Source organism: Ambystoma mexicanum, chromosome 1q (genome assembly GCF_040938575.1).
Source record: "Ambystoma mexicanum isolate Mex_15411 chromosome 1q, UKY_AmexF1_1, whole genome shotgun sequence".
NCBI classification, from domain to species: Eukaryota; Metazoa; Chordata; class Amphibia; order Caudata; family Ambystomatidae; genus Ambystoma; species Ambystoma mexicanum.
In genome coordinates this window covers 578,226,668-578,253,396 of record NC_090922.1, presented here as the reverse complement: position 1 = coordinate 578,253,396, position 26,729 = coordinate 578,226,668, and the positions used below count along the sequence as shown (strand labels likewise).

Sequence of the window (26,729 nt, the reverse complement as noted above, 5' to 3'; positions counted from 1 at the left end):
TCCGTTATGTTGAAATGTGTACTTGAGGTGTTCTAATTCTCAGATACTCAGTTACTGTAACGTATGCATGTTTGTAAGTTACCAGTTGGTTTGTATAGCCAAAAAACAGCTGCTGGTAGATGCTGGTTTGAAGCTAACCAGGCTCTGCTAGGCGAGAAGCAGGAGTTAAATCGCTCCTAGCAGTTTCGAACCCTGTAGTTCAGATAAATAACAAGGGCCATTAGCTCTTTGGAAGATCTGAATGGTACACGCCTTCCTAATAGTTTGTTTCTAAGTCTGGACTTTTAGCGTGTCTTAAACCATACTCCTAAAGTCAAACCTTAGGTTTCAGAACTTGTCTGCTTCACAGCAATGGCATGAAAAGAACATGTCCTCTGCAGATTTCCATCATTTGTCCAGCTACAGACATCTTACAAAAAGAGAAAAATGTAATGTGTAATAACTGGGAAGTGTGTACAGAGAAGCAATCCAAAGCACATTCAAGAGTTAATAATTGGAACATGCACACTGTCTTTTAAGGCGATCGATCTTGATATGTGACTTGAGAGGTTCTGTTAGACAAGTCCACCATTGCGTCATCAGATGGGGAGTCTAATGATTTATTTGGGGTTGTACGATCCTGCAGCTCCCACAAAAGATCAGGCTACGACTCTGCGATCTTCACAACTTATTCCTGGTTCTAGTGATGCGCGCTGGAGTTCTAGATGTCTGTCTGCATTAGTCCAGCAGATGGTTGACTCCATGGGTTTCGAGCCAGTGTAGAACCTCAGTTGGCAAATGAAATAATTTGGTGTGGTGGTTATACACTATTTGTACAGTGGTATGCATTTGAAATTGTATTTCTGGCGGGCCTTTTTAACTTCTTGGAATGATGATCTTGCTTTTTGAACCAATTGTGAATAGTCAGGATATATGGAAAGGTAGATGTTGCCACAGATGAACTTTCCATTATTTTTGGTGAAAAGAAGAATAGATACTTTATTCCTAAACCGCAACATTTTCATCAAAGCTCTTGGTGGTGCCCCGGGTGGTGGTCTCTTACCTGAGCTCAGCGTGCTCATTCATTGGTGAAAAGGGGAGAAAGATGTAAGGGTACCACAGCTTTAAGCAGTAGCGTTTTCAGAAATGTTGCAGGATCAGCACCCTCTTCACTCTCTGGTAGGCCAACTGTCCTAATGTTACATCTTGGTAATGCATCATCAGCATCTTCGGCCCGCCACTTTAAAATGTGACCACACCCCATAACATTTGTCGTTTGAGTTTTTTCTATGATTTAATCGAATTTTCTCAAGTCTTGCACCCTTGGCTCATAGCATCTAACTCGTTGTGTGACCTTTCGTCGATCATGACAAAATAAGGAGAACTCTATGCCTACCACTCTTTTTGTTCAAATGCCTTGCTGGTTTCCTTTACTGCTTGTAGAATTTCAGACCAGATACTGGAACATCTTGCTTTTCACTTCCGACAGTGGACAGAACTATTTTTTGTTGTTGGTGATAGCAGTCTAACTTCCTATATTCGTCTTTTTATTCTTGCCGCCTAGCATTTTCTTTATCAACAGTTGAGCTTGCTATGTTTATAGTCTTTAAAAGAAAAACATGTCCTGATCAAGAAAACCTGCTCCCACCCATTGAACCTGGGCTGTGTCCAATGAGTTAGTCAACAGACTGGCTCAGATGGAGAAAGAGCATTTCTTTCCTGTTTTGGAACAGGCCCATGTTGCTCAAAAGAAAAATGTCACATATTCACCACTTGTACCAGGTATTTGTTAGACTGGCATGTGTGCATTTTTAATCCACCAGCCAGTTTCGCAGTACACATCATGAGGTGGCAGACATCTTGTTGGAAACAGAAGACGTAATGGTGTTATTGAGCCACTATGCATTGCACACATTGGGGGGTCATTCCGAGTTGGGTGGTAAGGGAAAAATGATGCCGGTAAAGGACTACCGGCATCGTTTCCCGTTACGGCCCATTCTGACCCACCAGACCGTTATTTACGGCGTCGTAAAGTACGATGCCGTAAATAGCGGTTTAGTGGCACGCGCCCGACACGCCATGCCGTAATTAGCGGCATGGCGTAAACCGGAGCTGATCCCAAGTAAAGCGGACATGGAAAAAATGGCCTCCACAAGACCGCAAAGTACCTTACCGCCATGGAGTAAATACCGGCATCTCCGAGAAGGTGTTAAGGACCCTGAGCAGTGTTTCCAAGAGGAAAAGGTGCACTCAATCAGCACAGGTGGAGGCAATGGAGTCTGGCACAGCACAAAAGGAGCACACCCACACACCACACCCCCTCCCACACCAAGATGATACCAATTGTAGCAGCATTCCTGGAGCTGGAGGCCCTGCTTGCAAGGCAGCAACTACAACAACAACCACCACAGCCCCCACCACAGAGGATACACAGGAGGAGAAGGAGGGTGAGACAGGCCCAGCATGCCCTACCGTTGCAGCCACCATTACCATGCTGGCAGCCCCCAATCCCCCGCATCAGAGCCACCCCCTTCAACCTCACACCAGAGCAGATCCACACCCTGTACCGGCTTGACTGGGACACCATTACCAGCATAGTGGACATGATACACGATGATACAGTGAGCCGCATAGAAATCCGCACTGCCATCCCCCCTCTACTGAAGGTAGTGTCTGTGCTCCACTTCCTTGCCACAGGCAGCTACCAGCATACAGTGGGGCACATGCATGGCATTTCACAGCCCATATTCTCACGGATACTCAAACAAGTGCTGGACGCCCTCCTCACCCACACAAGGGAATACATATCCCTACCCCGTACTCCCCAGGAGATATATGACACCAAAGCTGCCTTCCATGCACTGGCAAGCATGCCAAATTGCATAGGTGCCATCGACTGCACCCACGTGGAATTAGTGGTCCCGCATGCCATGGAGGTGCGTATCGCAACCGCAAGCAATACCACTCCATCAACGTCCAGATGGTGTGTAATGCCAGTAAATCCATCACACATTGCAATGCCCGATACCCCGGATCAACTCATGACTCCTTGGTCCTGCGGAACTCAACACTACCACGCTACATGGAGCGACATGCCGGACGACGTGCCTGGCTGCTTGGTGAGTAACCTGAATGGGCCATGGCAGTGCATTGGGGCTGTGAGTAGGTCGCCTGCATACTCCACCTCGGTGGGAAAAGGGGTGGGGGGTGCATATTCCACCTGGGAGGGAAAGGGGGGGGGATGCATACTCCACCTGGGTGGGAAAAGGGGGGGGGATGCATACTCATCCCAGTAATCATCTGCGGCCATGTAAGACTAGTACAATTCACCACCATGAATGCACACACAATGACCTCCTTTCCACTTCCATGCAGGTGATGCTGGCTACCCTGTAAAGCTGTGGCTCATGACCCCGGTCCGCAACCCACAGAACAGGCACGAGGAGGACTACAATAGATCCCATACTCGTACACGGGTGGTGATAGAGCAGACCTTCGGCCTGTTGAAGGCACGATTTCGTTGCCTCAGCCGGTCTGGTGGGGCACTCATCTACAGCCACGAGAAGGTGTCCAAGATCACCATGGCATGTGTAATGCTACACAACATGTGCATCCGTCGGAACGTGCCACTGCCCCCTGACGTGGAACTGCTACCACCAGATGATGATGAGGGGGAGGAGGAAGGAATGGCAGGACAGCAGGACGGTGCCGATGCACGGGGGGGACGTTCAGTGCATCAATCATTGATTGGACAATATTTCTGACTCAAGTCAGCTGAGGGTGTGAGGGTGAGAGGACATTGGGCACTGGGTGTGGGGATACATGTACACCATGCAATGTGCGACATCAAAAGACACAACCAAAATGAGAAATGTCCACTCTGTTTTTTGGGAATGAACAACCAGTGTATTCAACATTTATGTAGGAACGTGTACAACAAAACCACCACCCCCCCCCCTCCGCCTCCCCCCCCAACTCCCACACACACCCTCACCCCCCTCTCCCCCAACTCCCACACACACCCTCACCCCCTCCCCCCAACTCCCACACACACCCTCACCCCCCTCCCCCCACAACAACCCCACAATAGTCCAATCAGTGCAACATAGGCCACATGTGTGTGGCAGTATGGTCATTGTGTACTTCCAGAGCCAGGGGTATCCATGTTCTGGCGGCGGAGTGTGCGCATTGACCGGACAGGGCTGGTCTGCGTGGAGGAGCACTGTGAGGGTGGGCACTCCCACTGGGGCTGTGGTCTGGGGGGTGCTGCCTCCAGGGCATCAGCGATCCGGCCCAGCACCTCACAGAGCCGGTTTGTGTTGGCAGTGATGACTTCGCCCAGGGCCTGCAGGTCATTGTGCCACTCCGACCTGGATTCACGGTTGTCCCGGATAAAGTCCTCAATCAGGCCCGTGAGGCGCTGGGAGTGCAATCCATCCATGGCCGGTGTGGCAGATGTGCTCGGCAGCCGTGGTGTTGAGCCTGCATCCCTTTCAGAGCTTTCTGCAGGGAAGGTGGATCCAGGACTGGCAGGTGGTGCTCCTTGGCCTGTGAGGCCTGGGGTGTCACTCTCCCCGGAGTCGCTGTGTGCAACTTGAATGTAGGATGGGGTGTCTGGGCTGTGTACAATGTCATGGGGCTCCTCCACGTCGGATACGGGAACTGATGTTGAGCTATCTGGCTCCTCGGGGAGGCACATGGCAGCATTCTCCCCTGCCACACTGGACTCCTCTGAGTGCACCGTGGGGCATGTCTCCGTCGGCAGTGCAGGAATGGGTAGGGGTGTGGGTGTGGGTGTGGGTTGTGCAGCCTCCATGGGGGTTGCTGGTGCAGGTGGTGTTGCCTGTGCCGCCTTCCTTCCTGCAGGTTTACGCTGTCCCCTGGCTGTGCCCCTGGAGGTACAGGGCTGCGTGGCTTCCTGGCCCTCACTTTCATGGCGGCTGCCTGTGGGGGGGAAGAGAGAGATGGCATGAGCTATGATTTGGGGGTCAGCATTTCTTCAAGCCTATGGTATAACAATGGGATTGCAGCGTTTTGTTGACATTTGGGTGGGGAGTGGGACAGTGATCTGGGCTTGGATGGTAAATGCATGCAGGTGTCTGGGTCACTCATGTTGGTGGAGTACTGTGCTGACTCACATTGACTGCCTCTTTGTGTGCTATGGCCAATATGGGTTGGAGGCTTGCACCTGGCATCAGCCTGGGTCTCACTTGTGACGGCATGATTTGATGGGGGGGGGGGGGGGGGGGGAGTTCCCATACGTGATGTGACTGCTTGCCGAGCCCTTGGCAGTGCCTTACATTGGGAATGCATTTACTATCTTCACTCATGACACTCGCCTCCATCTGCGGATGACGGGGCGCCGCACTCCATCTCGCCGACCCCCTCTATGGCTTCAGTGCCCATCATGTCCACACACGTTTCCTCCCAGGGCATCATCTTGATGGGAGAAGCTGGGCCTCCTCCTGTCTCCAGGGCCTGTGTTCGGTTGGCCGATAGGATGGCCCGCACCCTGAGACGGAGGTCATCCCACCGTTTCCTGCAGTCCCTCGTCGTACGGGGGGTGTTCCCTACGGCGCTCACCCTCTGTGCGACCAAGTCCCAGATCTCCTTCCTGGCAATGGTGGGCCTACGCATGTCACTGCTGAATACTATCTCAGCATTTGCGTGCAGGGTGTCCACCAGGACCTGGAGTTCGTCCTGCGTGAAACGCTCCTTCCTGATGTGGGCGGCACCTTTCTTCAGTGCTTTCGGCATGATACTGGTCAGTGATGGCTTTTTTGAGGGTCAAAATATACCTCCGGGTCATGTATGAAGAGGATGGCAATGGATTGTGTTTTTAAAGATGGCCGCCGCGCTCCTTCCCGTTCCTGTGCGATGACTTAATTTCCGTATCCGTTAATTAGCGTTGACCGTAATTTACGGATACCGTAAATTACGGTCACCGCTAATAAGGGACAGCGAAGCTTCGGTGGCGGTGTTGTAATGACCGTCTCGCTTCATGCCGCTAAGGGGTTTTACGGGCCCTTTAGCGGTATGCCGCTAGGGGATTTACCGGCATGGCGGAAAGCTCGTGCCCGCGAAGTCGGAATGGCCTGTAAATTGCGGCGCCGTACCAGACCGGACTCGGTCTTTCCGCCATGCCGGTAAAAACCCATACTTACTGCAAAACTCGGAATGAGGCCCATTGTCTCCACAAAAATGATAATAATTTAGCAGGTACATATTATGGGTCACCCTCCTCTTGGGGCACTTTTACTTGTACTGATTCAGCGGTGCAGAGCCAGACATTTCATGTAGAGGCCACAACTGTGCCAGCTCCCATTCCCCCTCTCACCAGCAGAGGTAGCATGACAGTGTCCAGGGACGGGGCAGCTCCGATTCAAGTCCACTGATGATTGACCAAGATTGCCGAGCCTCTGTGTATGAGTGGTGCTCGCATTCTATTTTCTGAAGCAGGCTTCAGTCTTAAACTGCTCGGGTATGATCCTTCTAGAGGGCAGCAAAGCATAGGAATCAGCAAGCAACCGTGGAGTATGAATAGCCAACGCCGCACTATCTAATACTATTCCCCTCATTTCTGGTGGTACCTGGGACCCAACTGCAGTCCTCGAAGACTACCCGTTCCTTTGCTCAGTGTCAAGTTCACAGGATGTCCGTGCCGATTGGGTCTACAGTGCATATCTTGCAACTCAAATTGTGGGAGAGGGATGTATGTGATCATATCAAATACGAACATTTCGAAGACAAACCTTTCGAATTCTAAATGTTGGTATTCGAAATAAGCACCCCACTGCTAAATGGCCTTTTTACACCCTGCTCACTCCACCCCCTTACTTACCTTTTGGCGGCACAATTCGCTGTGTGCGAGTCCCTGCAGTGCCAGTTCCCTTCACTACTGCGGATGGGAACTGGTGCTGCAGGGTCATTTTTTTTTTCTCAGATCTTTGTTGTTTTGGATGTGGGGGACACCCCTGATTCCATTATAGTGAACAAGGGTGCAGGGGACACCCCCGCAAACCCTGCTTCCCTTGTTCACTATAATGAAAACCGAATGGTTGAAATGTTTGGCATTTTCGGCTGTATGTAATTTTGGTACAGCCGAAATCCGAACATTTCAACTATTCGGTTTTTTTATTTGATATTTTCGGTCGATACATGGGAGAGAGGTTCCGGTCCAGGTATGACTGGGTGTGGCCAGAGGTCGAAGTGGGCGGGAGTGGTCGGGAGCGGTGTTCCCATACTTTCTATTTTTAAGTTTCACTGTTCTATACTTTTATTTTAAAAATAAACCGTTCTGGAATGGTATAGTTTTAAAATAAAAGTATAGGAAGAGGTTGAAGCTTGCACTTCAGATTCCCATAAATAGCAGGTGTGTTTTGTTTGGGGGTTTGCATTGTGTATGGGAGGGGGCGTAGGGATGGGGTTTGTGCAGGGCAGACCAGCAGGGAACATAGTTCCCCTGCTGCATACACTTCGACCACTGGGTGTGGCCATTTCGCAAGCATAGTTTAGAAGTGGAGAGCAGGTAAAACATTGGTTAAAAATGTAGGGCTGTCTGCTACTTACAGAGAGTCCACCATATAGCTCCCAGGTCCAAATTAACTTCTGGATCTCGAGCGTCGAATGCCAGGCTCACATCTACTCCACTTGTCAGCAAGCCACCCACACTCGCCACCCATCCAATGCATTTCAATGGAACATTTGATTTGGAGCAGTGTTTTGTTGTAGGATGATGGACATTATTGGTATCTGAAATGAAAAAGAAGGTGACATACTCCTCAATCTAGGCAGTGTTTTGGGAAACCTCTCCACAGAACCAAGCTTCCACTCTGTATCAAAGATTTCTATGCACGTGAATGTCGTACAATTTGCAGTGCAACGTGTACATCATGCACCATTACGACATCTTGTGATGTTGAAACACTGCCGTAAGGTAACAAATTACCACTTTGTTCCTCTTTCTTGTCACAGTCCCTAAAATGAGATGGTCACACCTGCAGACAGATATTCTTTCCAAATCCAAATTGAGGGGTGCTGGGAGCTATTAGTAACCTTGATGCCAACAGCTACCAGGAGCTACTTTTTGCTCCCCAGGCCAACTGATGCCGGACACACACACCTATGTCAATTTAACTCTGCATTTTGGACAAGCTATGAATAATCTTTAGGCTTCATATATGCAACATTAAAGGCATAAGGGGTCCTAAATAATGGGCACAATTATAAGTCTGAATCTTATGCTCATGCTATATTTCCGCAGCACTATGTACTAGCTCCTCACTCCTCAGTAGTAGCTCCTGGTGACTGGTTAATGCTGAATACCCAGGAGATTCTTTTACCTCCTGCTTATCAATTCCGACGACCGAGTATAAATACACCCACCTTAACCATGATCCATCTGTTTTTGATTTCCCTATCACAGGCAAGACTTGATCCAGAAGCTGTCTGTTCAAGGGTATTTCATTTGCTCTGGCAGTCCATCCCTTTCCCCCCACTGCTGGCTGGGGATGGGCATCACAGAGCAAGGAGAAGGAATAAGGTACTTGCGGCAAAGTGAGGCCTGGGCCTAACGTAGCGCATGGAAAGTTCAGCTGAAGTTTGTTAGTCTTGGTGAAGGGCCCTCTGCTGAACCCACCATGCACAGAAGGATCTGCAAATGCTGGCTTGTCAGTGGTTACATAGCACATGTGACACACTAGGCATGTCACGTGAAGAGCTGAGCAATCTTTGGTGTTTATTTTGGGCAAGGGTTGAGATGCAGGATTAACTGTACATGTTAGGCAGGAGCATGCGGCCAGTGTCGGTGCTCGCACTCGCTAGAGAATTCTATAAACTAGTTCCTGGAAACTCCTAGATAGCTGCATTCTGTCTAGAAATCCTTAAGTGCGAGGCTCTGTAAATGGCAATGAAAGCAGTACCCCTTTTCCTCTGATTTCTCAAGGTCACTAAGTAAGGTGTAAGGCTCATCAGTAGGACGAGGAGGTATATGTCCCCCCCCCACCTTTTCATAGAAAAAGCAGGGTGCTAAATGTGCACTAGCTGTTAGCTAGTTTGATAGCTATTTGACTCTTGCTGAGTAAGAAATGGTGTGCTGTGCATGTGCATAGACTTGCAGTGGCAAGTGACTTTTGTATGGCTGGGTAGTAGCTAGGAATTTGAAAATCTGCCCCCTAGAAAAAGTGTTGGAAGATTGGCAAGGAAACTGTACAGAAGACCGCGGCTCTAAAAAAAGGAGTCAGCCTGGTCCTTGAAGAGACTCTTCCCGGTGCATCATCTTCACAGGAGGAACTTGTGCTCATCACAGAGGGATAGTTGGAAAATAGTGATGTCTAATTTCTTGCTCCAGCTTTTATCTTGCTGTGGGAGGAACACTCATGTTCGGGTACTGTGTAATTGGGTTTCCAGTTGCCTATCTAGACATCTTTGTCAACTGTATGAGGTTGAATAGGGACTAATGGAGGCCTTTGTAGGCTCTTGCCTTTGCTTGAGGTTCATTCGTGTTCATAGACCCAGTAGAAGAATCTTTACAATACTTCAGTCCCAATATAGGCAGCTATCTTTCCATCAGACCTTGTGTAAGCAGTCTTTGGTCTGCAATGGAAGTCCAAAGGGTAGGTCAAGGACATTACAGCCCCCCCCCCCTGTCATCCCAACAGAATCATAGCCAGTACAGTTTTTCAAGATAGTTTGTCCAAGAGCACAGGACCAGGTGTTTCAAAAAGACCTAAGCAGATTGTACGATTCTCCAGGTGGTGGGCAGTCAATTGATATGATATGGCATTTATAACGCGCCTATACACACATGTTTCAAGGCACGACAAGGCAAGGGAGGAAAAACAGAGGGAGGAGAGAGAACCACTATCTTACTAGGCCTAGTTACATTGAGATTGCGCAAGTGCAGCGGACAAGGGGAGGTGAGAAGTGTCAGGGTGGGGTAGAGGGTAGGGAGGATGGACAGGTGCAGGGTAAGAAATTAACACAAGTAGTGCCGCCAACAGGTGGCAAGTGCGAGTGTTAGAAGTGCAGGCAACAGGTGTCAAATAAGTGCAGGAAAGGGGACTGTAGGGTTACAGATACAGACCACAAGTGCAGGGGGTGCCAGGAGGCAGTGCAGGGGTGCAACTGTACGGGCAGGGACGTGGGCCCGAATTCAGAGGGTAGCCAGGTGACCAGTGCAAGTATCAGACAGAAGATCAGCAGGGGAGAGGAAGAGAGAAGGCAGAAGCAAAGAGGAAGGTCTTGAGGTGCCTCCGGAACCGGAGAAGATTCTGCTCAAGTTTCAGAGAGGCAGGGAGGCTGTTCCAGAAGGAGGCACCAGCCGAAGAAAGAGATCTGCCCCCAACTAATTGCTTGGAGAAGCGACTGACCAGGAAGGAGTTGGAGGAGCGACTAACTAGAGTAGGAAGATATTTCCGTAGAGCGAGTTGGAAGTATTGCAGACCCAGGCCCCAGAAGGCATTGTGGACAATGCAAAGGGTTTTGAACATGATCCTTGCCACCACTTGGAGCCAATGGACAGATTTCAGAGCTGGAGAGATACAATCCCTGGGCTTGAGGCCAAGGACAAGTCTTGCAGTCCTATTCTGGATGAGTTGTAGAAGACGGAGAGTAGAGGCAGGTAGATTTAGACACAGGCTGTTGCAGTAGTCCACCCCAGAGAGAACCATAGCTCTGGAGACAGTGAGCTTCTGTGCGAAAATGAATGCCTCTGAGGAGGTGCAGCTTATAGTTTGACTTCTTAGAAACATCAGAGATGTGAGGAGAGAAGGAGAGTGCAGAGTCGAAGATGACCCTGAGGTTCTTAGCCTCTGTCATGCCGCGACACAGGTGGCGGCTATGGAACCGCTGGTGCTATGGCCTGCCATAGCCTTTTCCGTCACGTTTCCTTTTTGCCGGTCTAGTCGTTGCACGCAGACCCAGCCGGGGGTACTTATTCCACCACTTCCCGGTTGCGGACGCATCGCAACGCTTCCAGTTTCCTATCCGTATTGTTGCTGTTCGCTATGCTGTGTTTTTCTCAGCCTTGTACTCTTGTTCCCCAGTCCGTTCTTTTCTGCTCTTCCCTGTTCCATTTCTGTCTCCTATAGCCTTCGTCTCTTTTTATCCTTCTAGCCCTTCTTTTTCCTTTGCCTTCTGTGGTTATTTCCTTGTCCTTCTTTCCTAATTAGCTCTTCTTTTGCCTCCCTCTTCCCCTTGTCATGCCCTCTCGAGTACCTACTCTCGACGAGTCTTTACATTGGACTCTGCCTCGTCCTGTTTCTTACTGCCTCCATGTGTACCAGTTATCGGCCTGTCTTATGGATTGATTTCTCTTACGATCTACCACCACTGTTTGCCTGTGCCACCTGTCTTCCGCATTGCTTCGGCCTCACGTGGTGCACCTCTCTCTCCAGGGACATTCTGCCATCTCTCCTTGGATTGAGTTCCGCCTTGACCCGCACTTGCCTCCAGAACTGTTCCGTCTACTGAACCTCTCCAGTTGGACACTGAGGTCTCTCAGGGGTTTTTTGTGCCTTTGGGCTTTTTCCCCTTCTCGACGCTCCCGCGGTTTTGCCCTTTGTGACCCCTGCAGGTGGCACAGTGGCAACCGTCCGTGGTTGTCCTTATCTCCTCAAAAAAAAGGGGAGACCGAGAAGAAGAAAAAAGAAGGGTTCCAGGAAAAAGGACAAAGGTGAGGAGCAAGGGGAGGGGCGTGATTCGGAGTCTACCCTTTCAGACGAGGATATCACTGATTCCAGTGACAGCCTCACAGGTGGGAGCAGGAAGAGGGCCCAGAGTGGCCGGCCAGAGAGTGACGGGAAAGGAAGGTGCAAGTGAGCCAATGAGGAGGATCTCTGTCTTACTGGCATTAAGGCAGAGGTCGTTGGCGGCACACCACTCCTGGATTGTGGACAGACAATCCAGGATGAGCGAGGGAGAAGAGGCAGCTGAGGGGAGCGTGAAAGTGAGCTGAGTGTCATCCGCACAGCACCGAAAGTTGGAGCAGAGAGCAGCAATGCGGTGGGTGAGAGGGGCCAGGTATTGGTTGAACAGCCTGGGAGAAAGGTTAGACCCCTGGGGAACACCACAGGTAGAGAGAAAGAGAGAGATGGATGAGAGGAAGGACACAAGTTGGACCTGGGAGGGTCGGTCAGAGAGAACGGAGGTCAGCTAGGCCAGGGCCTGATTAGTATTACCTAGGTTACCTAGGTTATCATAGAGCCGGTTGAGCGCATGGCATGGTTGGCAGTATCAAAAGCAGAAGAGAGATAGAGTAGGATGAGGACAGAGGGGTGGTTGGTATCCAGGTTTGAGAGCAGGTCTTCACAGATGTTCAGGAGAGCAGTTTTTGTGCTTCTGGCCGCTCTGAAGCCAAACTGATGGTCATTGGGACAACCAACAGATTTGGTGTGAAGGTTGAGCTGGGACATAGCCAACTTTTCCAAGAGTTTGCCCAGAAAAGGAGTAATGGAGATCGGGCGATAGTTTGCCAGACTGGAAGGGTCGGCTGAGGGTTTCTTAAGAAGAGGGTGCACAAGAGAATGCTTCGGGGGGAAGAGAAGGTTCCAGTGGCGAAAGAGTTTTTACAAAAGTCGGCCAAGGCTGGAGCGAGGTGTCCATGTGGTCCTTGATGGTTTTGGATGAACCGGGAAGAACCTGTTTTGATGAGATTTTCATAGATTGGACTTGTCTAGAAACCTCGTCAGGGGTTAGCAAAGGAAAAGAAGAGAAAAGAGGAGGAGTGGTGGCCGCAGGAAGGCCAGAGGTAGAGGAAAAAGTAGAGGAAGGAGGAGAGCAAGTGAGGGTGGACAGCATGTCCTGGGTTTTCGGGATAAACTGTGAAGTCTGGGCCTTGCAGAGGGCCTGCAAGGGGTGGGCTGGGACACATCAGAGATAAACTGCAGCAGGATTGGCCAGCTCCTTTCACATTTGGAAGAGTTCGGCAGAGTTGTTAGATGCTGCAGAGACGCGGGCTTGGATGTGCGCTCTCTTCTTAGTATGGACAGAGTCGGTACTGTTTTTGGAGCAGGCGGCAGGCCAGTTTGTTGGAGGGTGCACAAGATGCCCGCCATTTACTCTCAACCACCCTACACTTGCACTTAAGGGTCACGAGATCGGAGTTGTATCAAGAGTTGCACTTGGCTTTGGGTTTCAAGCAGATCCTCATGACAGGTGCTGGGACATCAAGAGTGTCGGACATAGAGGAATGGAGGTTGGAAAGGGCTGTGTCAGATTGTGATTCAGCCAGAGGTGCATGAGGGGGAGAGAAAGTGTCGGCGAAAGCCTCAGCTGACATGCGATTCATGGGTCAGATGACTGAGAAGGAGGGGGGCAGTGCAGGGACTGGCTCGGCCTGAGGGGTAGAGGGAGAGAGATGAGAAAGTGGTCAGTTCAGGAGAGGAATGGTGAGAGCGTTGGAGAGGGGGAGGTCTGAGGAGATTAGAACATTCAGAGTGTGCCATGCAGAGAGAGTCGGGCCAAGGGGAAGAATAGAGGGAGAATGAATCGCAGATGTTGCGGAAGAGGACTGAGGAGGGACAGGAGCATTCAGGTGGATGTTGAGGTCTTGGAGGAGGTGTTGAGTGGTCGAGGCCAGGAGGGAGGAGGAGAGGTCCGCCCACTCAGAAGGAGGTAACCGGACCAGGTGGCCGGCAGATAATAGCCACAGTGAGAGAGCGGCCAGAGGGGGGAGATAGAGCCTGTAGACCAGGCATTCAAAGGCAGAGTAGACCTGAATAGGAATGATGAAGGCAGGGATGCACTCCAGGAAGATCAAGACTACACCCCCACCAGGATGGTTGGATCTGGCCGCAGGGAGGAGTGTGTCAAAACTTGTGACGGGTCTGGCTGTTAACCATGTCTCGTTAAAACCGAGATAATCAAGGTAGAGTTCTTCCAGGAGACGGCAGATGTCGGAGTGTTTCACAGCTGAGCGAGAGTTGAGAGTGGCAATGTGTATAAGGTTGCCACCCTTGAAAGACTTCCCTGGAGGGGTACAAGCCCGAGGTACGTCCTGCGGAGGTATAGGGGGCTGAGGGTGGGCAGAGGAGGAATGAGGAGAGGACAAGGAGGAGGATGAAGGCGCCAGAGAGGGGGCAGAGGAGGGAGGGAAAGAAGGGACAGCAGGAGAAGAAGGGAAGTTGATGAGGCGCAGGAAGCGTCCATCAAAGAGGTTGGCCTGAGGACCTTGGACCAAGATGTGCCATTTAGATAAACGTTAATGATGGTCTTAGAGGAGTGGAAGGGGGCCAGGAGGGCCCCCACCGGGTGCCACCATTAAAGTTATGTTAGTGCGCGGTACAAATATCCTTTAACATTATCACCACCGGAATGGTCCCCTGGTGCTCAGGCGGATCAGAAACAAAAAGGGGGGTAGGTTAGGGCATGTTAGTAGGAGATAGTTTTGAGAAGAGCAAGGGAGCTGTGAAGTACTGTTGGCAGCTTCAGTTCGGTTAGCACCATTTGCCAAGCTTATTGGTGTGTTATTCGGCCTGAGTTTGTTGTGTGAGCGTCTGGTGTGTTTGTTGTTGTGGTGAAGTGCGTGCGGGTTCCTGCAGTTTTAACAGGTGTGGTTGTGTTTAGTTAGAGTGCGAGAGGTTTGTGAGGAGTGGTGAGGTTTTTAGAAGTTTTTGGGGTTGTTTAGTAGCCTTGTTGTTAGAATACACACTTATTGTGTCTCATTCGTGATTTAGAGAAGGTTGTCTTCCTTTCAGTGATTAAGTTTCAGCATGATAAGACTGTCTCATCTCTGTCATTATGCTAAATCAGCTACTTTTGTGTTTCTATCTTTGTATTTGGCCACCCCCTATATCCCAGTTTGTCGTTGCTGCAACCTAGTCCTTTTGGATCGATTTTACTTGGGACCTATGCCCGTACCCTACTCACTTTCTGACTGGCTAGGGTTGGTGGTAGTGCTTTTGTGTTGGGCATGTTTGCTATTGTTCTGTCCTCATGGGGTTGTCACTCGTTCCACCTAGCATTGTCTCTCTTGTTCTTGTAGGAGATTTCCTTAGTCAGTCCTAGGTGTTGTCTGTGCCGTCATATATTCTGTCAGTCCATTCTTTTGTGTTTCCTATTTGATTGTTTCGGTTGTTTCCGTCTGGTTCCGAGGTGTTGAAGAGCCAGGTTTTTATAAGTTTTCAAAATTTTAGGTGGTCTTTGGTGTTTATTTCTTTCGGGAGGTTGTTCCAGGTTTTTGCGGCTAGGTGGGAGAAAGAGGAGCCTCCCAATTCTTTCCTGACGTATGGTTTTGATACCAGGTGGATTTCATTGCTTGATCTGAGGAGTCTCGTTGGCTTGTAGATTTTCTTTTGTAGGAATTCTGCTCCCTGTCCGCCGATTGCCGTTTGTGTTATGCACATTGTTTTGAACATGATACAATGTTTGATTGGAAGCCAATGTAGCAATTTTTTAGCTGGAGTGATGTGGTCTCTGCTGGATAGTTTGAGGAGTCTAGCTGTTGCATTTTGGATGCGTTGTAATTTCTTGGGCAACGATTGTCAGTTTTTTGTTGGTGAAGGAGAGGAAAGATAGGATTCTTCTTGTTGAGTGAAAGAAGAAGAGGCATTCTTAATTATTGCATTTACTAGATCGAAGTTGGCCGAAATTGGATGCTCCAGCGAGGATCTCAAGAATCCAAACAAAATTAAAAAAAAACTGGAAGAGGCGGACTGGATTGATAACCAAGAGAGTGCCAAAGGAAACACAACACTGGCTCTTTTTCCCCAAAGCCCAAAGAAGTTAAACCAAACAACACAACTACTCAGAAGATTCCCAAGCAAACCATTGCTGCAATTCCTCCTAAGAATACGTCTAAACTGGCTACATACCAACAAGATCCTGTTCATGAGAGGTCAGTCGCCCTCCAAAATCTGCCGTCTCTGCAAAGCCGACACAGAAACAGTTAGACATCTGCTACTCCAGTGTCCTGGGACCGAACAGGCTCGACAAACTTACCTACACCCACTCCTGGAAACTCATGTCGTGAGTGAAGAGGAAACATGGTGGGTCCGTCTAATCAGCGGCCAGAAAAACTGGTCCATTGCAGCAGCAAAAATTCTACAGGACGCCTTAGCGCAGTGCTCACAAGGGGTGTCAGCCCAAGTAATCGTCTGATCAAAACCAAACCGAGCCTTTGTTAAAATCCAGAAAACTGGATAAATACAATAATAAAAAAATTAAAAAATTATTGCATTTACTCGTGGTTCTAAGGTTAGAGAGTTGTCGATTAGGACTCCCAGATTTTTTGCTACCATGGAAGGTGTGGGCGCGGTTCTCAGTTCTGTCGGCCAGGGAATGTAGGTGTTGGTTCTCTTGGTTTTTGTATATAATCATGATTTCTGTCTTTCCTGGGTTGATTTTTAAGTTGCTGGCGTTCATCCAGTCATAGATTTCTTCATTAGACATTCTACAAGGGTTGAGTGATGGGCTTGTGTATCTTCGATTTTGTAGACGATTTGAGTGTCATCTGCGTAGTTGTAGCATGTAATGTTGTATTTTCTTTTAAATCCTGATCACCGGAGTTTGGTAGATTTTGAAATATAGTGGTGATGGTGAGGATCCTTGTGGTACTCCACAGTCGTTAACTCGTGGGGCAGATGTGAAGGGTTTTATCCATAGTTTCTGTTCTGTTTGCTAGGAATAATAATAATAATAATTTGGCATTTATATAGCGCTACGAACCCTCAGGTATCGGAGCGCTGCTTATTATTACCCACGGTGTGTGGTGCTCATTTATCGACCTCGGAAGGATGAAAGGCTGAGTTTCGCCCTGCTGGGATTCGAACCCGCGTCAGCAGGCTCTGCACGGATGTCAAAGCGAGCGCTCTACTCGCTGTGCCACTTGAGTAGTGCCATGTCCGTTATACCTATATCTTCTAATCTTTTGATTAGGGTGTCATGCTTACTGTGGCGAAAGCTGCAGAGAGGTCGAACCAAATCAGGGCCGAGGTTGTGTTTGAGTCTGCTTTTGTTTTTAGATCGTCCCAGATGGATAGGAGTGCCGATTCTTTTCCTCTTGCGGGTCTCAAGCCGACTTGTGCTTGGTCTAGCAACTGGTGTTTTTCTACGCGTTCTTGGGTTTGTTTGTATTGATAGATTTCTAGGAGTTTTGCCGGGTAAGGAATGTTTGAAATCGGTCTGTAGTTGGAGAGGTCTTCCACGTCGACACTTGTGTTTATTTTAGAAGTGGTTTAATATATGATGATTTTTGAAGGATCGTGGTACAGTCCCTGTTGTGAGCAACAGATTCAAGAGATTTCTGTAATATTCTGAAGGCGTTCCTTGTGCGAGGATTGATTTTGTAGATGTCAGGAGGGCAGGGATCCATGGGTGATCCTGCTTTCTTGCTGTGTTTTTACCAGCTTGTCGAATGTCTCTACTGATATTTCCGGGAAGTTTTGTAGTTTGTGCTGTGGCTACTCAGGTCTGGTTGGTTGAGTGTTAGGGTTGGTTGGTCTGTTTTGTATGATTTGTCGGATGTCATTGATTTTGTTTTTGAAATGGTCTGCCAGGTTGTTGCATAGTTTCTGTGAGAGTATTTGAGTGTTGTCGTTACCTGGTGGGTTTCTCATTTCGTTTATGATGTTGAACATTCCTTTTGTGTGTTGTTGGTTTTGGTGATTCTGTCATCATCATGCCTTTTTCTTTCCTTTTGAATTTCCTTCTTAGATGATCGGATTTGTTTCTGGAACTGGGTTTTCTTATCTTTGTCATATTCTTTCCTTCATTCTAATTCCAACTGCTTGTTCTTTTTCATGGTGCTTAGTAGTGGGGTGAACCATTTTGTCATTGCTCTTTTTCTTGGGGGGGTAAATGGTTTTTCCATGGAGATGTTTTCGATTGCATCAGCGATCCATTTGTCGAGTAGCTCCACTTTCCCGTCTAGGTCTGCCTTTTCTAGTTATGCCGTTGGTTTGGTCCGCTTCAGTTCTATTTGGTTGCTTGCTTTGACGGTTTTCCATTTTCATTTTGTGGTGGATGGAAGCTTGAGGGGCTGGATGGTGACTTTGGTTGGTAGTGTGATCACGAATGCAATGATGAGATGGTCGCTTCAAAGTATTTATATCGGTGGTGCAGTGGTGATATGTTTTTTCTTAGCGAAGATTGCGTCAAGAGTGTGTCCTGCTGAGTGTCTTGCCCCTTTGACCAGCTGTTGTAGTTTCATGTTTGTTAGCTGCCCGATTAGTGAGTTTTGAGAGTTGGCATGTATTTCTTCTAACCGAATGTTGAAGTCTCCCAGGATTATCGGATGTTAGTGTTGAATGGCTATGTTGGTGATGGCTTTTATGAAGTTGTTGACGAAGGTTGCATCGTATGTTGGTGGTCTGTAAACCAGTAATGTTTGTTTTTGGATTCGTCGATAGGTGTATGACCATGGATTCGCAGTTCACAAAGTTCAGAGGTTCGTCTGTTTTTATTTTCAGGTGTTCTTTGCTATTGCGAGGCCTCTTCCTTTTTTATTATTTCTGTTTAACTGAAGGCATTTGAAGTTGGTGGGGGAGGCAGCTTTGGAGTTTGATTTTGTAGTTGTCATCCAGCCATGTTTCTGTGATGAATAGGATGCCGATAACCGTTGTCGCAGATTTGAGTGTTTTTACCTGGATCTTGCGTTTATTAAGTTGCAGTCGATTTTGATTTTATAGTTTAGTTTGGTTTGTGCGTTATTGTCTGCGTTGTCTTCTGACTGGTGTTTTGGTTTCCTTCAAAGTTGATCTCTAGTTGAGGTGTTGGTACAGTTGTGTCTGTCGTCGAATAGCTCTTCTAGGTTCAGTCTAGGGTTTTTGTTTTCATCAGGTACCTCTTCTAAATTTTGTGGCTGTTGAGGGGGGGGTACTCCTGTTTTGGTGATGTATGGGGTTAGGGCGCGATCATGTTCTTGTTACCTCTAGCTTTGTACGTTCTTCTTCTGCATGGATGTGTTTGGTTGTCGGTTATTCTTGATTTGTCCGTTGGGTCGGTTTGTTCTGGTGGGTAGTTATTTGCGAGGTATGGTGTTAGGTATAGGGATTTCTCTCTTTTCTCTGTGCTGGTTCTGTTCTCGTTCTTGTCAGTGGGAGTGTGTTCTGCAGTTGTGAGTGTTCTATGGTGTTCAGTTGGGTTTGTTCTTTCTGCTCTTTGTCTTTCCTTTGGTCCAATTCGTTTTCTGGGCATTTTGAGTTATTTGGCGTTTGCTTCTTGGTAACATGTTTGGCTTGTATTTCCTTTGGGTTGCGTTGGGGCTGAGGTTGCGGTTGCTGGAGTGGTAGCCTTTGTTCAGTGCTTTGTTGGCTGGTTCGTTTTGTTATGATCGATTTGTTGTTCAACAGTCGGTCTTTTGTGTTTTTGGTCTGGCTGTCTTGTGGTGTTTGACTGGGTGTGGGGCGTTGTCGGATACAAGCTTGGGCTCTGTCTGTTGGGGGTGGTCTAGTCTGGTTATATCGTAGGGCAATTAAGTTGCTGGCTCGAGTTTGGGGTTGTCCGGTTGGGGAGGTCTACTTGGGGTTATATCGCTAGGTTACTTCAGTGGCTGTCCCTAATGTGGCTCTCCCTCGGTGAGGCTTACAGCAACAAACAAATCTCCGGGTTGCGACGCAGGCTACTGTTCACAGCACCATCTCAGAATGTCAGGGCCAGTAATCGCAGTACCATCTTGCTGCGGCAGGGCTAATACTTGCAGTGTTATCCCAATGTGGCGCTTTCTAGGTGTGATTTAAAGGCCTTCTTAACAATTCTCTAATAGTGCGAGGTAGGCCAATATTCACAGTGCTATCCCAGTGAGGTGCAGGGTAATAGTGACGGTACTATCCCAGAGTGGGGCAGGGTGATCATCACTGCTATCATCGAGAGGCACAGGCTAGTAATCCCAGTACTATTCTTATTGTGGTGTTTTCTAGATGTGATTAAAATGAATCTCTGTAAATCTGTACAGGTGCTGCAGAGGCCAATAATCACAGTAGTATCCCAGAGAGGCACATGCTAATCATTACGGTACTGTCCTAGAAAGGCACAAGCTAGTAATCACAAACTATTTTATTGTGGTGCTTTCTAGATGTGATTCAAGTCAGTATGTGCTAATCTCTAAGGGTGCAGCACATTCTAATAAACACAGTACTATCCTAGAGAGGCACAGTAATAATTACGGTACTGTCCTAAGAAGGCACAAGCTAATAATTACAGTGCTATCCTAGAGAGACACAAAAGATTACAAAAAACACACAAACGAGGCCCAGGAGGGTCCTTTTACTACAACACTTACCTGGGCTGCGTGGGTGGAAAGAGGCGCTCACAGGTAGTAGTTATGTGGTAGTTATATTACTGTGAGAGTAGGAAAGAGGAGAGGGGACGGAAACCATATGTGGAGTCCATAGGTCTGGCGAAGGAACGACGGAGGATGTCAGTGAGGGTCTGTCTGGAGGAAGCCCTGAGGTCGGTATCAGCGATGGGGAGGCCTGGGTTGGAGACCAGGATATCCCTTTTGAACTTCTTCCTACCAGACTTAGTAAGAAGGACAGGATAGTCAAAGAGAAGCATTTAGAGAAGATAGGAGAGACAGAGAGCACCATAGAGGATACAGACAGAGGAGAGAGGGGAGAAAGAGGGGCAGTTGAGGGGGAACAAAGGTAAGGGGGGGAGACACAAAGGGCAGGCACAAGTGGAGGGGTGCAAGCAGACGAGATGAGAACGATAGGGGAACAAATTAATAAGTACACAATAGGCTCAATGAGAAAAAAGAAGGGCAGTCAAGCAGATGTGAGAAACAAAACCAGTTAATGGAGTAAGAACAAGGGAACCGGAAAGAGAAAGGAACACAGGGAACAGGGAATAATAACATGCAGAGCGAGGGCTATGTAACAGAACAATGATCAAGGGAGCCTAAGGAGTAGAGTGAGAAACATACAGAAGTAGGTTGTACAAGTATACAGCAGTAAAAGATATTGGACACAAGAACCGTGCAGTCAGGCAAAGGGGCCTAGAAGAAGAAAAGCAGCAGATCAGAACAGCAACATGGCAGGGATGGGGGAAAAAGGGCAGGGGTGAGGGAAGGGGCCTGCAGGGGGGCCGGGGGACGCGCAGAGGATGTGGAGGTGCGAGGGAACCAAGGATGGCAGGGGCACAAAGCACACGCGATCAAGGATTGGGAGGGAACGTGGACTGTACTCCCATAGAGAGAAACCTAGTCCTAGACCGCATAGATGCTATAACCACCTCTGTGATGTATAATGTTCTCGCCTCCTTCGTCACACCCGAGTTGATGAGCCTGAAGTCCAAGTGGGGGAGAGGGATGTGGGGGAGATCCTGCCTGAGGACTGGATAACAATCCTAATATAACCAAGAGAGACTGCCATATTGGCCAGGCTCCTCCTTATACAGCTCAAAATTCTACATAGAATCTACTACCCAAGGGTAGCACTATACCTCTGGGATAGAGTCACAGACCCAAAGTGTCTACGCTGTTGCCAAGAGGAGGGTACTTTCTTCCACATACTGTGAGATTGCTCACTCATCAAATCATACTGGCAACAATGCTGTGCTACACTGTCCAGAGTACTGGGCTGCACTGTGACCAGAGATCCAAATTTGATGCTACTGGGCGTAGAGGAGGAGGGTGCAATATCCCGCATGGACACTCCTGTTTGCAACATCCACAGCACTGATCAAACGCAACATTGCCAAACTGTGGGGAGCTAATGTAACCCCAGAACAAGTTCAATGGATAAATGATGTAGATGCATGCATAGCGATGAAGCGGCGAGTGTATGCGGCCATGGGTTGCCCTGGGAAAGCAGACAAGATCTGGGGAAAATGGGAGAACGCTCAATAAGGCATTGGAAACTGTATGCCAGATGCTTCAATAAATCTGCCGAGAAAGTGTGAACCTGTAACACCACCATTATCTCTGCTGCTGAACCCGGGAACCACGATTGGTTAGAATGTTGAGGTTGATGTACTCCACAGGAGTCAATGTTTGTGTTATGTAACAAAATTAATAAAAAATGTTTTGTAAAAAAAAAGGATCGGGAGGGATCCACACGGGCAGAGGACGCACAGACGCAAGCGTAGCCAAGGATAGAAGGGGCGCGGAGCACACACGATCAGGGATTGCGAGGGAACCGCACGGGCAGAGGACATGCAGTCAAGGATGGAAGTGGAGCGGAGCACACGCGATCGGAGATTGCGAGGGAACCATGCGAGCAGAGGACACACAGGCACTAGCATAGCCAAGGATGGAAGAGGCGCAGGGCACACACGATCAAGGTTTGCGAGGGACACGCAGGAGGGTGTTGTGTTGCTGCTCAGATAGGGGAACCCTGCGCTCCTGCCAACATGCTGAATTATGCATCATTTGATCTGTTACTCGGCAGACTTAAAACTGACCGGAGGCAAACTGATCTGGAGCGGTGAAATGGGAAAAGAAGGCACAATACATTAATTACTTTACACCTCCAAAGGCAGTGAGTGGTAGCAGTTCTAGAATAGTGCCTCAGGGACGAAGACGAAGACGCAGGCGCGGCAGCTAGGCCTAGAAAGGCTAATGTCCTGGGGCCTGCACAAATACTTAATAACTAAATAAATAAAATGTGCAATGAAGTCGTGCCCTCACTGGTAAGGTGGACAATGTAACATTAAAAATGGACTTCCTCCGCCAGTGAGTGAACGGCATTGCGGACGGCGTAGGAGAAGTGGAAAAATGTACCCGAGATGCAAAGGACCTCCTAAATGAAATGGCAGAATTTAGGCAGTACCAACATTCTTACAGCTCACGGAGGCCAGGTTGGAGGATCAAGAGGGAAGGGCATGCCATGCTTCTTCGACCACCAAATAGTGGGCGGGTGGTGCCAAGAGCAATTTGTGGAAAAACTAGTAAAGGAAGTGCTCCCACTCAATAATAGGCACAACATTGAATTACAGGGCCCATGATGCCGCTTTAATAGGCACAAGGAAGAAGACTGAATTCAACCTCAACTGGCACTACATATATTTTTGCCCAGATCTGGCACTGTCGATGCAACGTAAGAGCCATGAATTTGGAGCCCTCAAACTGGCACTTTGAGGCATATGCACTATACTATGATGCATTCCTGAAAGCTGCACATACTACATCAAGTCTGAGCCCACTTTTTCACCTGGCTCTGCGGGTTTCATGGTGTCTATTTCTCCTCTGGAGCAGTGTGGTCATTACAGAAGGAATAGTGGGCCACAAAGGGAGCAGAGATGCGCAGTCGAACACGGGTGCAGCAACCTGAAGAGTCCCAGCAGGTAGAGGGGGACATGTAAAGTCCTGCTGAATGAAAGGAGGCAAGTTGGGTTGGGGTTTTGGAACTGACCAGGTTAATGGGGTGGAGGGGGTGGGTAATGGATGTAAACCAGGGCACATGGGGGGGGGGTGAGTAATGAAGACAGGAGGGAACAGGGAAATCAAAGAAAAGCGAGGGCAAACGCAAGCACCAAATAATGAGCCGACTAGGTGTGGGAAGAGAATGACAGCAGACCATGGCGCGCTGAGAGGTTCTGCTTCCCCAATAGCTCTGCACTTATATTTTTGTATAAATCAAACATGTATTACTCTATTTCTGCGCACACCGTTGATATTCCTCCACCTTATACATTGCATGTTATCCTTGGGAGATCTGTGCGAAGAGAAAACTGCTTCACCCTGAACAAAGCCAAAGATGTGGGAAATGAAGCTGCAAGCACCCACGAGGAAATGATTTGTCTGAGCAAAAACCTTTTTCCCCCAGAATGTTTAAGATGGTAGTCTCAGCTCCGCCACAGCACGCTGTTGCATTTTCAGTTCCTGCTATTCATTTCCTAGAGTCACACATGTTGTGGTCTGGCTAGGGAGCAATGACCTCTTGTATAGGAATCTTGCATGGACTCTGTAGTCAATCTTCCTCTGGCAAAACATTAAGTCGATTTGATTCGTCCGTTCATCTCCACGTTGTTCCCTGAATACATTCTGCATTGTGGGTCTCCGAAAACGCAGAGTACCTCCAGTGTGGTAGGCTAAGAGCAGGACATCAACTACTTATTTTTACTACTTTGGGTTTGGGGCAAAGGTTTATCCTGGAAGTGTGACTTTGTCGGCAAGCAGAACAGGTAACAAGGTGTGTTGAGAGATAGTAGGAAGTGGGAAGGGCAGGAGGCTATACATGCCCCTCAGAGCTGGATCACCCACCTAACGTGCATGGTTTGCCAAGCTTCTCAAATGGCCATGTCCCTTCTGCATTGGAGCGCAACCAACCTCGGACATGTTTTTGACTTGGTGGACCAGATCACTTACTTGCTTCTTTATTAGCCTAGGTACAGTGAGCAAAGGACCCAAATTGGGTATACCAACACGGAAACTTGTCTAGGCTTGCTTGCTGGAACTGAGCTAAGGTTTCTTGTCCTGTGCATAGGGGATGTGGTCTGGCACTTTGGGCTGTGCAACTTCTCTCGGGACAGTGTCCAGACTGATTTGCGTATGGTTGGTCATCTTATACTAAAGACGAGGAAAAGGTGCACAGTGGTCATGATTAATTGAAAGGTTTCCAACCACCACTTTTGGTTTTCCTAACATAGGTCTCAACATACATAATACTACAGAGTCATTTAAGGGTCTGCTCCAGACCTCTGTAAGCAAATGGTGGGTTGTAGCTTTCAATACCATGAAAATATCTTCATTTGCCTGCAGCAGGGACCAGGTCACAGGTTGGTATCCATCCGGGACTCTCTTTGGACACCCTCTCTTGGCTTCTCCGGGTCTATAAATAATGGGACACAGGGCAATATATTCCCTTTGTTCCATTAGCCCCCAAACGGTGAAGGACCCTTAGAAACGGGCCCTATGTGGGTAGTAGGGGCATTCAGAAAATGAACAGGGCTTCCAAACAGCTGTAGTTGCCTCACTTCAGGAAGTCCCAGTTGCGCCTGCTACTCCAATCCCACAAGTGAGCTAGTGTGTATGTCGTCAGCTTCCCCACTTGGCCAAATTGTGATGCGCAATCTTCCATTTTTCTCACAAAGCAAAATTGTACGATCACTTTAAGCTGGAAAGACTTAAAAATTAGGGAAATGCTTAAACAGGGAAGAACCCAGAAACACTTTGGGAGAAAACAGCAGTGTACAGCCCCTCCTCATCAAACGCTTCACACTTTTCCCAGTTTACTTTTCCATGCATAGTCTGACGACAAAATAATACATAAAACCTATCTTAATGTGCGGCAGATTTTAACACTTCCATTATTTGAAAGCCAGGCCTATTGGCTTTGCCAATGATTGCTAGAGTATTTTTATCTATCCATTGTAGCTTGGCTGTCTGGCCAAAGGTAATGCATGTCTACTTTATAATTCTGAAAAATTATTGCAGATTCATGAAAAAGAAATTGCGAAATTAGCAGTTTATTTTGGCCATGTTGGAAACGGTTGCCACTGACTGTGTGCCTCAAATTCGAGTCCAGGTGGAAACCAGTGCCTCTGGAAGGGGCTATGGGATAAATGGAGAGGGAATCCTGAAAGATGCGCAGCGGATTAGAGAAGGCAGGACAAGGGAAGCTGATTAGACTCAGGACATGGAACAGTAGAAGTTAAGCAGTTTAAGGTGATGCCTTTCCTGGCGTAGACATGAACATAGCAATGATCCAGCTGGTGCACTTGACTTAAAAGGAGCATGAAAGCTTTGGGGTGCAATGGAGAGTGAGCTGGTACTAGGACTCCTTCAGCTGGGGTGCCCGAGGCTTGATTCAGCTGGTTACCAAGAGACTAGCATTTAAAGTAGAGCGGTTAATAACTGCTGGTGAATTTTGTTAATAACTGATGGTGAATGTTTACACCCCCTATGTTGACTGTGTAGAGTTTATTTGAGAATATATTTAGCAAATGCCACAGCATATACACCGTTAACATGGTGGGTGACTTAAGTGGTCTCCTGGATGTAGCAAAGGATAGATCTTGGACATATTAAGGACCCCCCAACCCCAGGCATTGTTGGCAGTGCAAGTCTTGTACTTTCCCACAAATGATTGACATGTGGTGCAAGGTACACCAAGATAAGACGCATACACATTGTGGTCATTTGTGCATGAGAGCTACTAAAATAAATTCCGCCTGTGAGCCGATATTTTTACTGGAAGGTACAGGAATGCATAATATTCCGACAAGTGCTATTGCACCGTTTTCCAGTGTTGACGTGGGTGGAGCAGGAGAAGACAACAGCTGGGATGTGGGGTGGATGATTAATCTAGGCTCCTTAGGGGATACAGGGTTGATCAGAACACTTGCAGAAATAGTCATTTATAATGAGAATAACTTGGGGTGCGAAAAAGAAGTGGAAGCAACCTGGGATGTCTTTAAGGCTTACACCAGGAGGCTTTGCGTTGCTGCTAAGGGCAGTATTCTGAAAGTTTTACACAATGAACTGGGACAGATGGAAAAACAGATGAAGAAATAAGAGGATGCATACAATGGACCCATGACAGAGTAACACTGGTAGTATCTGGAAACTCGAGAGTAGATTTGGTGATACAGGTGTTAGGTTTATATATGATAATGGCCTGGCAATGAAGTATGCACAGCGAATAGCATTTTGGGAATATTGTGAAACCTTCATTCAGATGATACAGGGGAATTTGGCAGTGATGTCTGCTATTGCCCTTCTTGGGAGTCATGGTGAGTGTGAGCTGAGTGTAGAGGGAATAACAATGTCCGCGTATGAATCATTAATAGCACTGTATGCAGATTATGATGTAAGGCTGTACATGAAAGAGTCACAAATGTCATTGTCAAAAACCCTGGACCTCCTACATCAA

General features: G+C 48.1%; 1 protein-coding gene across 1 annotated transcript in view; it reads left to right on the top strand.

Annotated features, from left to right (window-relative positions):
* TMCO1 (transmembrane and coiled-coil domains 1) overlaps positions 1-26,729 on the top strand; it is a 363,846-nt gene that overhangs the window by 9,963 nt on the left and 327,154 nt on the right. The window lies entirely within an intron of this gene.